Below are 12,531 nucleotides of genomic sequence, written 5' to 3'. Positions count from 1 at the left end.
TGAGTATTTAGATAAGCACAGCTTCACTGGGGACACACAGAGAGGCTTGGGTGACTCGCACTGTCTGGTACTGTCAGGTTACATTAGGGATGGAGGGAAAGCTTAGACCACATGGAATGAGTGTACAGAATCAACTCCTGTCTCTCTCCTCCACCACCTCTTTTACTGCCCCAGCCCTACCTCCCTTTCCAATTTCTTCTGCTCTAGTCCACACGTAGCTCCCACTAGAAGCACTGAAAAAGGCAACCTCCCACTCTGAGGAGCCCGAGAGCGACCTGCTTCCCGAGAATTGGCTGCTTCAGCTCCAAGATCATGCAAGTTTGCACCACACCTGGATTCTGATGCTGCTGCTGGTCAGGCTGACAAAGGTCAGGGAGTGCCAGTAGGTGACGGCCAAGAAAGTTTCCCAAGCAGTTTGGGGGAGGTAGGGGAGAAAGGCATTGACTCTATGTAGGGTTCCTTAGATCCACCTTCCTCCTTTTAGTTCCATTCTCTGGATCCTCTCTTCCCGGCCGGGATAGACAACAGTGCCGTTTCTGCTGACCACTGGGGAAACTGGGCACTCCTGATGGGTTGAAATGCCCCCATAACTGTCAGCATAGTGTTGAGAAGCTCTTTGTCATATATTCAGATACTATAGTGATGGGGACCATAACAGTACTGTCCTCAAGGAGTCCATGTGTTCCCTGCTCTCCAGATGATCACCAAACACAAATCACGTTGCCAGCAGCCTTTTGTCTGAGAACAGTCCTTCAGCGCCAGAAGGGAAATGAATAGCAACTTTTACCATCTCGTCTCCTTCTTCCATACATCACCTATTACTTTAGTAAACCATTCTTTCCACACCTCTCATTCACTTTTAATATATCTCCTTGTGTTTCATTATCAAATTTACATACATTTCAATATTGCTATGCATTTTTTCTTCATATTTCCATCCCAGCCAATATTTAGCTTTCCGTAATCAAATAGGGATCACTAATTGTGTCAAAAATTGAATAGGATTGATAATACATTTTTTTGCAAACAGAAAATAATTTATCAGATATCCCAACCCTGAGCGCTTTCATTGTTTCTTTTAATTAATCCAAAGTTTTAAAGTGCTATTGTGTAGTAACTCTTTTTAACAGAATGCAGCTCCACTTACACATAAAAGAATGAATGGTCTTGGGGAACTGTTTAAAAATGTTTTACTATATACCCATAAAGCCACACTGTTTAAAAAAAATCAATCTGGTTGAAAGAGGAAATGAAACCAGGTATAACAATTTAAAAACCCCAAACCCACACATAACAATTGGAAGAAAAGAGCGGTTGATACTAATGAATATAAACCAAAAGTTTGGAATTGTAGAAAACTGTTAATCAAAACAAAACAATAAAAGGAAAATTCTATGGCCAGCAAAATTAAGGATAAGGAGTGTTTTAAAAGTATTTTAGGAACAAAAGGAATCCTTACCAGTGTTATTGGTCCATTACTACATGGAAATTGTAGAATTGTCAATAATAACGCAGAAAAGGCAGAAGTGTTCCATATATATTTCTATTCTGTATTTGGGAAAATGCCAGTTGATGTATTCATGTCATATGGTAATGAGGAAATACTTTCCATCCTAACAGGAACTAAGAAGGATGTTAAACAGCAGCTACTAAATTTAGATATTTTTAATTGAGCAGTTCCGGATAACTTGCATCCAACAGTTTTAAAAGAGCTAGCTGAGGACCACTAATGTTGATTTTCAATAAGTCTTGGAACATTGGGGAAGTTTCAGAGGACTGGAAGGGAGCTAAGGTTATGCCAGTATTTGAAAAGGATAAATGAGATGACATGGGTAATTATAAGAAAGTCAGCCTGACACTGATCCCAGGCAAATTAATGGAATTGATACTGGACTTGATTAAAAATATAATTAATGCCACTCAACATGGGGTTATGGAGACTAGATCTTATCAAAATAACATGATACTTTTCAAAAATGAGATAACGAGTTAGGAGAATGGAGGTAACAGTGTTGATGTAACATACTTAGACTTCTGTAAGACATTTGACTTGGTACCACAACTAAAATGGTACAAAATCAACATGCCAAACATTAAATGGATTAAAAACTGACTCAGTGATAAGTGTCAAAGTGTAACTGCATATGGGGAAGCATTACTGTGTGGGTCTATTCAAGGGGGGTTCTGCGGGGATCCGTTCTTGGCCCTAGGCCATTTAACATTTTTATCAATGTCCTGGAAGAGAACTTAAAATCTTCGCTGATAAAGTTTGCAGATGACACAAAGAGTGGGGAAGTGGTAAATAATGAAGAGGACAGGTCATTGAGTGATCTGGCTCGCTTGGTAAACTGGGCACAAGCAAACAATATGTAGTTTTAAATGGGCCAAATGTAAAGTCATATATCTAGGAACAAAGAAAGTAGGCCATATTTAGAGGGCAGGGGACTCTATCCTGTGAGGCAGTAACTTTGAAAAGAACTTGGAGGTTATGGTGGATAATCAGCTAAACATGAGCTTCCAGTGAGGTGCTGTGGCCAAAAGGGCTAATGTGATCTTTGGATGTGTAAATAGGGGAATATCGAGTAGGATTGGGGATTAGTAACTCTGTATTTGTCACCGGTGAGTCAATACTGTGTCCAGTTCTGGTGTCCGCGCTTCAGGAAGGGCATTGATAAATTGAAGAGGGTTCAGAGAAGAACCACAAAAATGATTAAAGGATTGGAAAACATGCATTATAGCGATAGACTCAAAGATCTAGCTGTTTAGTTTAACAAAGAGAAGGTTACCGGTGACTTGCTCACAGTCTCTTAGTACTCTAAGTACAGAGAACAAAACTTTGGTAACAGAAGGCTCTTCGTTTTAGCAGACAAAGGTAAGCAGAAAAGATCCAACGGCTAGAAATTGAAGCTAGACAAATTCAGATTAGAAATAAGGGCTGTGGTGGATTCTCTATTGCTGGAGATCCAGCTTCCAGATTGGATGGTTTTCTACAAGATATGCTCTAGTTCTGTCACAGCTATCTGACTTGAACCAGGAACGAATTCTGGGAAGTCCTACAGCTATGCCAGAGGTTAGCTTAGATGATCACAATGGTACCGTGAAGAATCATGGAAATATAGGGCTGGGAGGGACCTCGAGAGGTCATCAAGTGCAACCCCTGTGCTGAGGCAGGACCAAGTAAACCTAGACCATCCTTGACAGGTATTTGTCCAACCTGTTTTTTAAAACCTCCAAGATGGGGATTCCACAACCTCCCTTCGAAGCCTATTCCCAAACTTAACTACCCTTATCATTAGGACTCTTCCCCCTAATATCTAACCTAAATCACCCTAGCTGCAAATTAAAACCATTACTTCTTGTCCTACCACCAGTCAACAAGGACAACAAATCATCACAGACTTTATAGCAACTCTTAACATATTTGAAGGCTTATTAGGTTCCACCTTCAGTTTTATTGGCTCAAGACTAAACATACCAGTTTTTTAAAACCTTTCCTCATAGGTCAGGTTTTCTAAACCTTTTGCCATTTTTGTTGCTCTCCTCTGGGTTCTCCGATTTGTCCATGTGACCCTTCTGACAGGTGGAGCCAGCAGCAACCAAGGTTGGGTTCAATATCTAGGAGTTCTTTTTAACAACACAAAACAGAACTGTCTCAAGTGTCTCAACTGCCCAATGATCTGGGAAAACTAACCACCACGCATGGTTGCCTCTACGAGGCAGTATTTCCCCTCTCGCAAGGGCTGAGTCTGTGTACAACAAAAGAAAACTATTAAAAGGGAAAGAGAAGCCAGCATTAATCTTGGAAAACCCACAACGGTGATTCAAAAGCATGTACCATAAGCAAACACCCACCCCAGAGTACATTGAGCAGTGTTCTTTGCCTCAGTTTCCCACCTTGTGGTGTGAAAGTCTGACTATCAAACATCCCTTTAACTCCCCTTTCCCTCCACAGCACCCCACTCACAACTGGCTGTCCTTGGTCAACAAAGGCCCAGGGTTCGGAGCTGCGTTCACATAGGTTCACCTCCTACCTCCAAAAAGGGAAAGGGGGCGCATCAAGCAATGCCTCTGCTGGGGCTGCTGCCTCTGCAACTGGCTCACTGCTGCCGCTTAACTCTGCCACTGTTAACATTGCGGCTGACTTGCTGCTCACTGCCACTTCCGTGATGCCGCGTTCTGAGATTCTACCACGTAGCCCAATTCTTAGTGATTCCCAAGGGTAGTAAGGAACCTCTCAGTTGAGTCCAACCAGTTCTGTCTTTGAACACTGGCAAGAGAAGGATCAAATGATGTCTAGGACTCTGTAGGTGGAGACCTCAGCCTCCCTCATTGTCACTGGGATTTGGCATCCCTACTGCCTGCTGAGCAAGTGAGGTTCAATTCAGGGTGACCCCTCTCAATCAAGACATGCTAACTCTAGAGCCCCGGCACCTTTTAAGCATACATTAAGAACAACAACATTTCATTACCCGTTACTAAAGTGAACTGTAATCGAAAACCAGCCAAAATTGGTTACTTTGGCTAAGCAGCTCTGTCTGCTCAACAGGTAGGCAGAATAGGCGTGTCTATGCAAATACAGGTCTGCTCCTGAAGTCTTTTCCCCAAGTTCAGCACTAGAGGTCAAGGGAGAGCTCATTCAGACTCTGCTTACAATACATCTTTCCTAAAGTGTGGCACTCAGAATTGGACACCGTATCCAGTTGAGGGCTCACAGTGCTGAGTAGAGTGGGACAATTACCTCCCATGTCTTACATACAACACTCCTGCTAGTACACCCCAGAATGATATTAGACTTTTCCGCAGCTGCATCAGATTGTCAACTCATACTCAATTTGTGATCCACTCTAATCCCCAGATCCTTTTCAGCAATACTACCTTCTAGCCAGTTATTCCCCATTTTGTAGTTATGCATTTGATTTCGCCTTCCTAAGTGAAGTACTTTGCACTTGTCTTTATTGAATTTCATCTTGCTCAATTCAGACCAATCCTCCAATTTGTCAAGGTCATTTTGAATTCTAATCCCATCTTCCAAAGTACTAGCAACCCCCCAGTTTGGTGTCATCTTCAAATTTTATAAGTATACTCTCTACTTCATCATCCAAGTCATTAATGAAAATATCAAATAGTATTAGACCAAGGACTTTCCCCTGCGGGACCCCATTAGATACACCCTCCCAGTTGGACAGTGAACCATTGTTCCAAGAATAGTTAGCACTCTTTCACTACAGTCTTTCAACCAGTTGTGTACCCGCTTTATGGTAATTCCCTTGCAACCACATTTCCCTTCCTTGCTTATGAGAATATCATGTGAGACTGTGTCAAAAAGCCTTACTAATATCAAGATTAACATGTCTACAGCTCCTCCCTATCCACTGGATTTACAATCCACAGATCTCTGCCTTATTTTTCCAGCATATAAGCTGTTTAAAATCTTTAACAGATATAATTTTGTGATTTTTCTGACATACTTTAACTCCTCAGTTTCTCTTATATTTTTAAAGATTCTTCCTAGACCAAAATGCCTGCTTATAAACTGGCTCTTGCCACTTACTGTCCCAGTTCCTGTTTTGCAAATCTTCGTTCTTCTTTGGTTTTCTTTCCCCAGCAACGTGAGTTAAGATCCCCCAACATCACCACTTAGGGGAGGAGTTAGGAAGAAATAGCATTTTATTTGAGGCAGCATCCTCATCTCAGGAATTCCCAAATTCAATTCAAAGTTATTTACCTTGTGAAATCAAAAATGGAGCTATCCCCACATTATATATCTGCATTACATTTTAAAAAACTGTTGAAAAACATTCACAGTTGCAAAGCGAAGTATTAAAAAGTTGGGAAAAGAATCAAGGTTGAATAGCTACTCAGTCAGTGAGCACCATCCATCCCATGCACTGAATGTGGTGGGGTCCTCTGGAGAAAGTACTATGTGATTACATGATTAAAAGACAATCATATTCTATGTGCAGAAAGGGGCAGAGTTAAATTACATGGGCTGTGTTGCCAACTCTCATGAACTTTTGCAACGCAAGCGATTTTGGCCTCTGCTACAGGGCTCTTGCAATGACATGAAGAGCTCATGCACTCTTGTGACTTGGAAACAGTCACCTGCAGTCACTACCCTCCCACATGCAGCAGCTCCCATTCCCCTCTCAAACAAGTACCTGCTTTCTGGACCCCTTCCCTCTTCTTCATCCTTCCCAGACCTTCCTGCTTCCCCATCCCTCTACCTCAGCCCTCCCTGTTCCGCAGCCGCAGCAGTTACCTACCACCCACCCCTCTGGCTTGCTTGCACTTCCCCAAGTCATTCTCCTTGTTTCCAGATCCCTAGAGCTCCTGCTTCCCTAAGATCCCTTCCCTCAGCTCTCAAACAGTGTCATCTCTAGCCTCTCCCTCCCGACTTTGGGACACAGCAGCCACTTGATCCCCCGACTCCCCAGAAGTTTTGCCCCCCTCAATCACACCTATTCTCTACTGCCCCATCCTCTCAAATCGCTCCTACCCCACTCCCCAATTACCCTGAGAGTTTTCTTGGGGGCATGTCTGGTTGCCTTAATCCTTCCTCCGCCCTGCAGGCTTCTATGGGTGACCAGCTGGCTGCACCTTCTGTCTTGAGGAGGTGGCTAAGCAGGATCAATATCCCTCCCAATCTAACGGATGTCACTGTCATCAGGGGAAGCGCCCCACCCCTCCTGCTGGGCTGGACAGTTAGCTTCCACCCTTAGCCAGCTAAGCACCAGGAAGTCCCACCCCAGAAGGCTGGGATTCCCTCCGGCGAGAGCCTACATCTGGTCCTGAGGCCCAGTCAGAGGGACCAGCATTCAGCCGCTCTCCCTCCTACACATAGGAGTCAATAGGGCAGTATATCCCTTCCTCCTTGGGAGGTAAAGAGAGGTCATTCTTCTTCCATCTCTCCCCTTGTCGTGCGTGTGTGTGGGGGGTGTTAAAGCTGGGCCCACCTGCTCCCTTCCCCTCCCCCCACTTTCCTGGAGGATACATCTGATCCCTCCACTATCCCATAGCCCTGGGGGACAGGCTATTGTTGCAAGGAGCATTTCAATATGACCCTCTTCAATGGCTTTATACCGTCTCCCTGTTTGGAACAGTGCTGCCCTTCTTCCAGCCCCACCTCCGTCTGCCCTTCACCACACGGGCAAAAGAAGGTCCTTCCCCTAAACTAATTCTTGGAAATTACTGAAACAAATACATACATACATACATAGAATAATCAATCTGAGGAAGATGGAGCCGGAATGGCTAAAATTTGGTGAAGTTACGTGCAACTGATTACAGAGAGTTATAATGGCAACATAAACTGTAGGCATTGCAAGTGGTGTTAAGTTAAAAAACAAAATAAAAAACCTGGCATGAAATCCTGGCTTCTAACTTCAATAGCCAGGATTTCACCCAAGTGCTTTCATGTTTGAAAGCACTAAAAGATTCTTGGATACATTTATTCATAATTACCCAGGAAAAAATATCACATTCGTCATGAAAGGTTCACATCGCCAAAGAATAACTGGAAAGTTCCACAGGGCAATCTTTGATGGTTTCCTTTGCTGAAGCGGGAAATGAATCCAAAAAATGGCCATGGTATGTAGCAGCCAAACAAATCAAAATAAATGCAATCACCTTCACTGGTTTGGTTCACATACAATTAAATTGTAATAGAGCCAGGGTCTCCCAGAACTTCACAACTGTCACTAGATGTCACACAATGTCAGTGTCACTGTGCACTAGTGTGTCAGACCACACTATCACTGCCGAAGACAGGGAAAAATGAGGTCCCTCGTCTCCTAAACAACGGGCCCCTACAACTTGAGCTAAATGAGGCTCCCCTTTGGCTGTAGCAGCATTTTGGGTTCAGGTCACATTTCAGCACTTCTGATTCTATCCGACAGAGAAGGCAGTGCTAGAACCCACGATCGCCAGTCCATTGTAACATTACAACCACAGCATGTAAAAGTTTTAGATATATACTGCATCTAGTAATGAGACCAGCACCAGTAAGTGTAGACACATTTCAAATCTTCACCACACTTATTAACTAAAATATTGACTATTAGTCACATGAGCATCATGTTGTATTGACTGGAGGTCAATTTTGAAGAAGGTGCTAACTGGACCTTCTGGTCACAGAATGGGGCACAAATAGAGAAGAAAGGAGCTTTGTTAAATTGAATTGTACAATTAAGGACATTAGAAAGACCTTAACATAAACAGAACTTTTCCCCATATTCTTACAGAATGTGTATCACATACCTACAAAATTCAGCTTATTCTCCTAACACGTCCTTATAAGTAGTTGCATAATAGATAATGACATTCTAGACTTTGAATTTCTAAGACATATGGATGAGGATACATGTCATCAAAAAAACATGCCCTCCTATATAGATTTAGTTGCCAGAACCAATCCACTTCAACAGATTGAGAGCCTATATTAGGGCTTGATTTTACAAGTTGCCAAGCAACTCCTGGGAGGAGTTGCGCAGTGAACTCCCACTCACTTCAAAGCGAGTACAGTGAGCACAGTAACTTCATGGAGACACTTATTACCTCTTGGCATCAGACCTCTACTTGTGTACGCATTTTCTCATCTCCCTGATGATATGCTCCCAAGACATACGTGAATGGATATTTTGGGGAGTCCTATTTCCAAGCTATTTATTAAAAAGAGATGGGGAAATCTGTTTTTCAGTTAATCATCCACAGTTTGTTAATTAATGCTATCTACATGAGAAATGGAAATAATCCAAATCAACAGATTCAGATACAGGATCACTTGATATCTACCATTTTAGAGTGCTTGGATGGGGAACCTTCCCTCTTACCCTTATGGAAGTGCTTATGTCTCCCTTCCCCCTGCTTGCTCTGGTCTCTAGCGTTTCTCAGAGCTGGAGGGAGAGTTCTTAGAGCCACTCAAGACTGGAAAAGGGTCACTTCTACCTCCCTCAGGCTGATGTATATGGGGTCTCCCCAGCCAGAGGTTGTTCCCGCCTGCATTGCTTCTTCTATGAGGAACGTACTCAGGCAAAACTCCCTAGACTGTTTAGTGCAACTCGGTAACAAGCTGCAGATTCTGCACCTGGAAGGATTTTGTGCTAGTCTGTGACCAGGAACAGCTTGTGGTATGTATTACAGCTTTTAAAGCCAGAAATCCTTGGCATACTCCCTACAACCGTTGGAGGGCCGGAAGACAGGGGAATATGGCAATGGCTTCCTGCCCCAGACGGGGGGGTTTCCAAGATAAAGGAACCAGACACCTATTCAACTAATTCCAAACTAACTGTACTAAGAGACTATAAAATGTTTTGGAACTATTTACAGTGAGAAATCTAAGAAGCCAGTATGAACCCTGAAGCTTCATCCTAGATCACGAGCGGTAAGAAGGAACTATGATACCAGTGGTCTGAGAGTCCCCTTTATTCCATTGGTGTAGACGATAAGAGCAGGGTACACGAGGAGACCACACGGACACTACTAAAGAAAATTCTTCAGTCCTGGGCACATGCACAACCCTGAAGTGCACTACACATGGGGACAATCACTCGAAGGATACACATTATACAGTATCTTTCATGTTCAGAGTGCTTTACAAACAATATCTACTTGGTCCACTGCTTTAACCAGGTTTCTCAGACATTACAGTGATGAGGGGTGGAGATGGATATAGACAGAGAAGCGTCATGGCTTGATTTCCAGAGGTGATGAGCAACCCAGTCTTCCATGAAAGTCGATGTGAAGAGAAGCTGCTCAGCACCTTTGAAAATCAGGCAGTTTGAGTTTTCACCAAGCAGTTTTTAAAGCCCTCATTATTACTGTGTTCAACGAGGCTGAGAAAAAAAAACATACTTCTGACCATACACTTCAGCCTCTAATGGTCCAGATGTAGGACGAAAGAGAAATAGTGATGCAGAAGGCTTAAAAAAATCAGTGGGATTAATTTATTTACGACCTAATCTACATTTTATGTCCTCATTTTTGAGATTCAGCTTTTCTGATGTAAATAATTTGCAATACTGAAAAAATGAGAACGCTGGTTTGTGCAGAAAGCAGTTAAAGGTGGGTCTAAACCAGGGCTAATCAATAGGTGGACTGCAGACCAAATCCAGACTGCCAGACGCTTTTGAACAGACTGCAAAATCATTTTATTTACTTATTATTATCGTTATTTTTTATTATTTTCTCTGGAGTCTGGACCTTGACTATACTTTGACCAAGAAATCTGGACTTGGACAAAAAATTAATTGACTACCCCGGTCTAAGCTATGAGACATAATTAGGTTGGAAGCATGGGACTGACACATTGTTTGAGGAATGGTTCTTGTCAAATATTAAATATAGTGGAAAACCATATAGTAATGCCCCTAGAAGCTGTAGCATAGGGGACCTTTGGCGACTCAAAGGTTCAAACTATGAAAAAGAGCAATGAAATTGGTTTCCATTTCTCAAGATCAGAAGATCTTATTATACCCACTTTTTGGCAATGATGTATTTTTTAAAAAACACGTTCCAAATTCTTCAAAATAGTACAAAACAAGAAAACAAAAGGTAATCATCTAAAATTTAGGAAGCACGAGAAGGAGCTATTCCGGCTAGATTGGGCTGTGTAAAGATGGAAGGAGCTATCAAAGGGATCTGCGCAAAGCACTTGGGAAAGAGACTATCGTACCATAGTAACTCCAGAAGCTCCTGCCAATTTCATTTTAAAAAAATACTGCTGAATCTGTGCATGAACACACAAGCTACGCCACGGGAAGTTGGCACCTTTTTGCTGTCAGCACAGCATTTGAGAAAAACAGAGGTGTTTATGAAGAGAACAAATTTTGAGGAAGAAAATGGGGAAAAAAATAGGGACCAGTACAGATGCTGTAGTATTTCTTGTTGCTAAGATGTTTCACGCACTACAGATGAAATACCACATGCTATTCCAACATCTTTCGTCTCTTTTATTAGATGTTAATGAGAACCTTTTACACATTTTATCAAAGATTTTGAAACTCAATCTGTAAAAGACAAAAGCATATCATTTAAAAGTTACTATATGCAATCTAGTATTTTGCCCTATTGGAACAAGTTTATCTGTTGACTTAAACACACTGTACACATTGATTTCATGTAACTTTACACACTTCACCCCTAGAAGCATATATCCAGGTTTCAGCTCATCATCCCTACACGGTTTTTTATGTTTATTTTTGAAAAGATAGAATATCTAAAAATACTTTTACACAATATGGCTAATTATAACAATTCCTCTATTTTAAAAATATAGAGAAAAATATAGTCAGTAGTAACCGGCCTATCAAAAACTATGCTGCTAATAAAACATATTATGAACCTGATTTTGCAATTGGATTTCTACGGGCAGACGCTTATATCAGTGCTTACTGGAGCCCCAAGGATTTAACAGGGCTCCATTGGACTTCAACAGAGGACAAGTTTCTACTCACGTGGATCTGACTGGAGGAATGGGACCTATGATCACTCCATATCACATCAAAAGAAAATTTTATACAATCCAGTAAAATTGCAAACCAAAGGTTGGCTTAATTCAAACATCAGGAAGATAAGAATCTTGGTAAGTTAAAATAATTCATTTCTTCAAAGTTTTGGTCTTCAATTAAAGATGGAGAAAAAAGCTGTCAGGCCCTATCATAATCTAAGATAACATATTTCTTATTCTCATATAGAATACAAAGTTTAGATAACAGAAAATGGCAAATTCTGCATCAGTATTACTGAAGTCTCAATGATTTAAGTGGAAAAGTATGGGGTTGAATCTCTTTGGGAAAGATGAACCGTTAATGTCTTAAGACATAAAACTCTCCTCTTTTTTAATTTCAAAACTGTAATCACCATTTCCAAGAGTGTTAATAAAAGTAACGAGCAAAGTTCTAAAAATTTCTCTCCTCTCTACGCTTTGTCTCAAAATGGCAAGAGACGGAGGCAACAGAAACCTTCATAGAGGTTATGTAGGGGCAAATTTTTTCCCCAACAATTCTGGCAAAGAAATGAAGAGTTATTTTGTCTGTACCCACCTTAAAACCTGTCTCACATAGGCTGGAGCCTCTGGGCTTTTGGGGGGGGGGCCCTCAAACTAGGGGTACAATACAACACTGTCTTGTTGCTAACGGGCAGACTCTCTTTTGTTCCCTTCCTAACAGGCTGTGTCATCATTGGTTGTGTGGGCATGTGTGAAGGTGGCTCAGGAGCAACAGATGCTGACATAAGCAGAATTCATTTCATGCCCTCTGTTGCAGGTGATGTGATTGGGGTAAATTGAGCCTGGAGGAGGTTCAGCAGCAGCCATTAAACAGGCAGTATGGCTCTCAGGTGACATCCTTGGGACTGAGTTAGCCCAGTGTGGAGGCTGCAAAGGCTTTGGCTTTGGCTAGTGCTTCTCAATTCTTGACTGAGCAGCTCAGGTGCAAATTTAAGGCAACTTTGCAGCCCCTTTGTGCAGCCCTGCTGGCACAAAGTGTCTGTCGTGTTGGCCAGGATGTGATTCCTTGTAGTACAATGCATTGAATG

Source organism: Eretmochelys imbricata, chromosome 3 (assembly GCF_965152235.1).
Source record: "Eretmochelys imbricata isolate rEreImb1 chromosome 3, rEreImb1.hap1, whole genome shotgun sequence".
NCBI classification, from domain to species: Eukaryota; Metazoa; Chordata; order Testudines; family Cheloniidae; genus Eretmochelys; species Eretmochelys imbricata.
Note: the sequence above shows the minus strand (reverse complement) of the source record.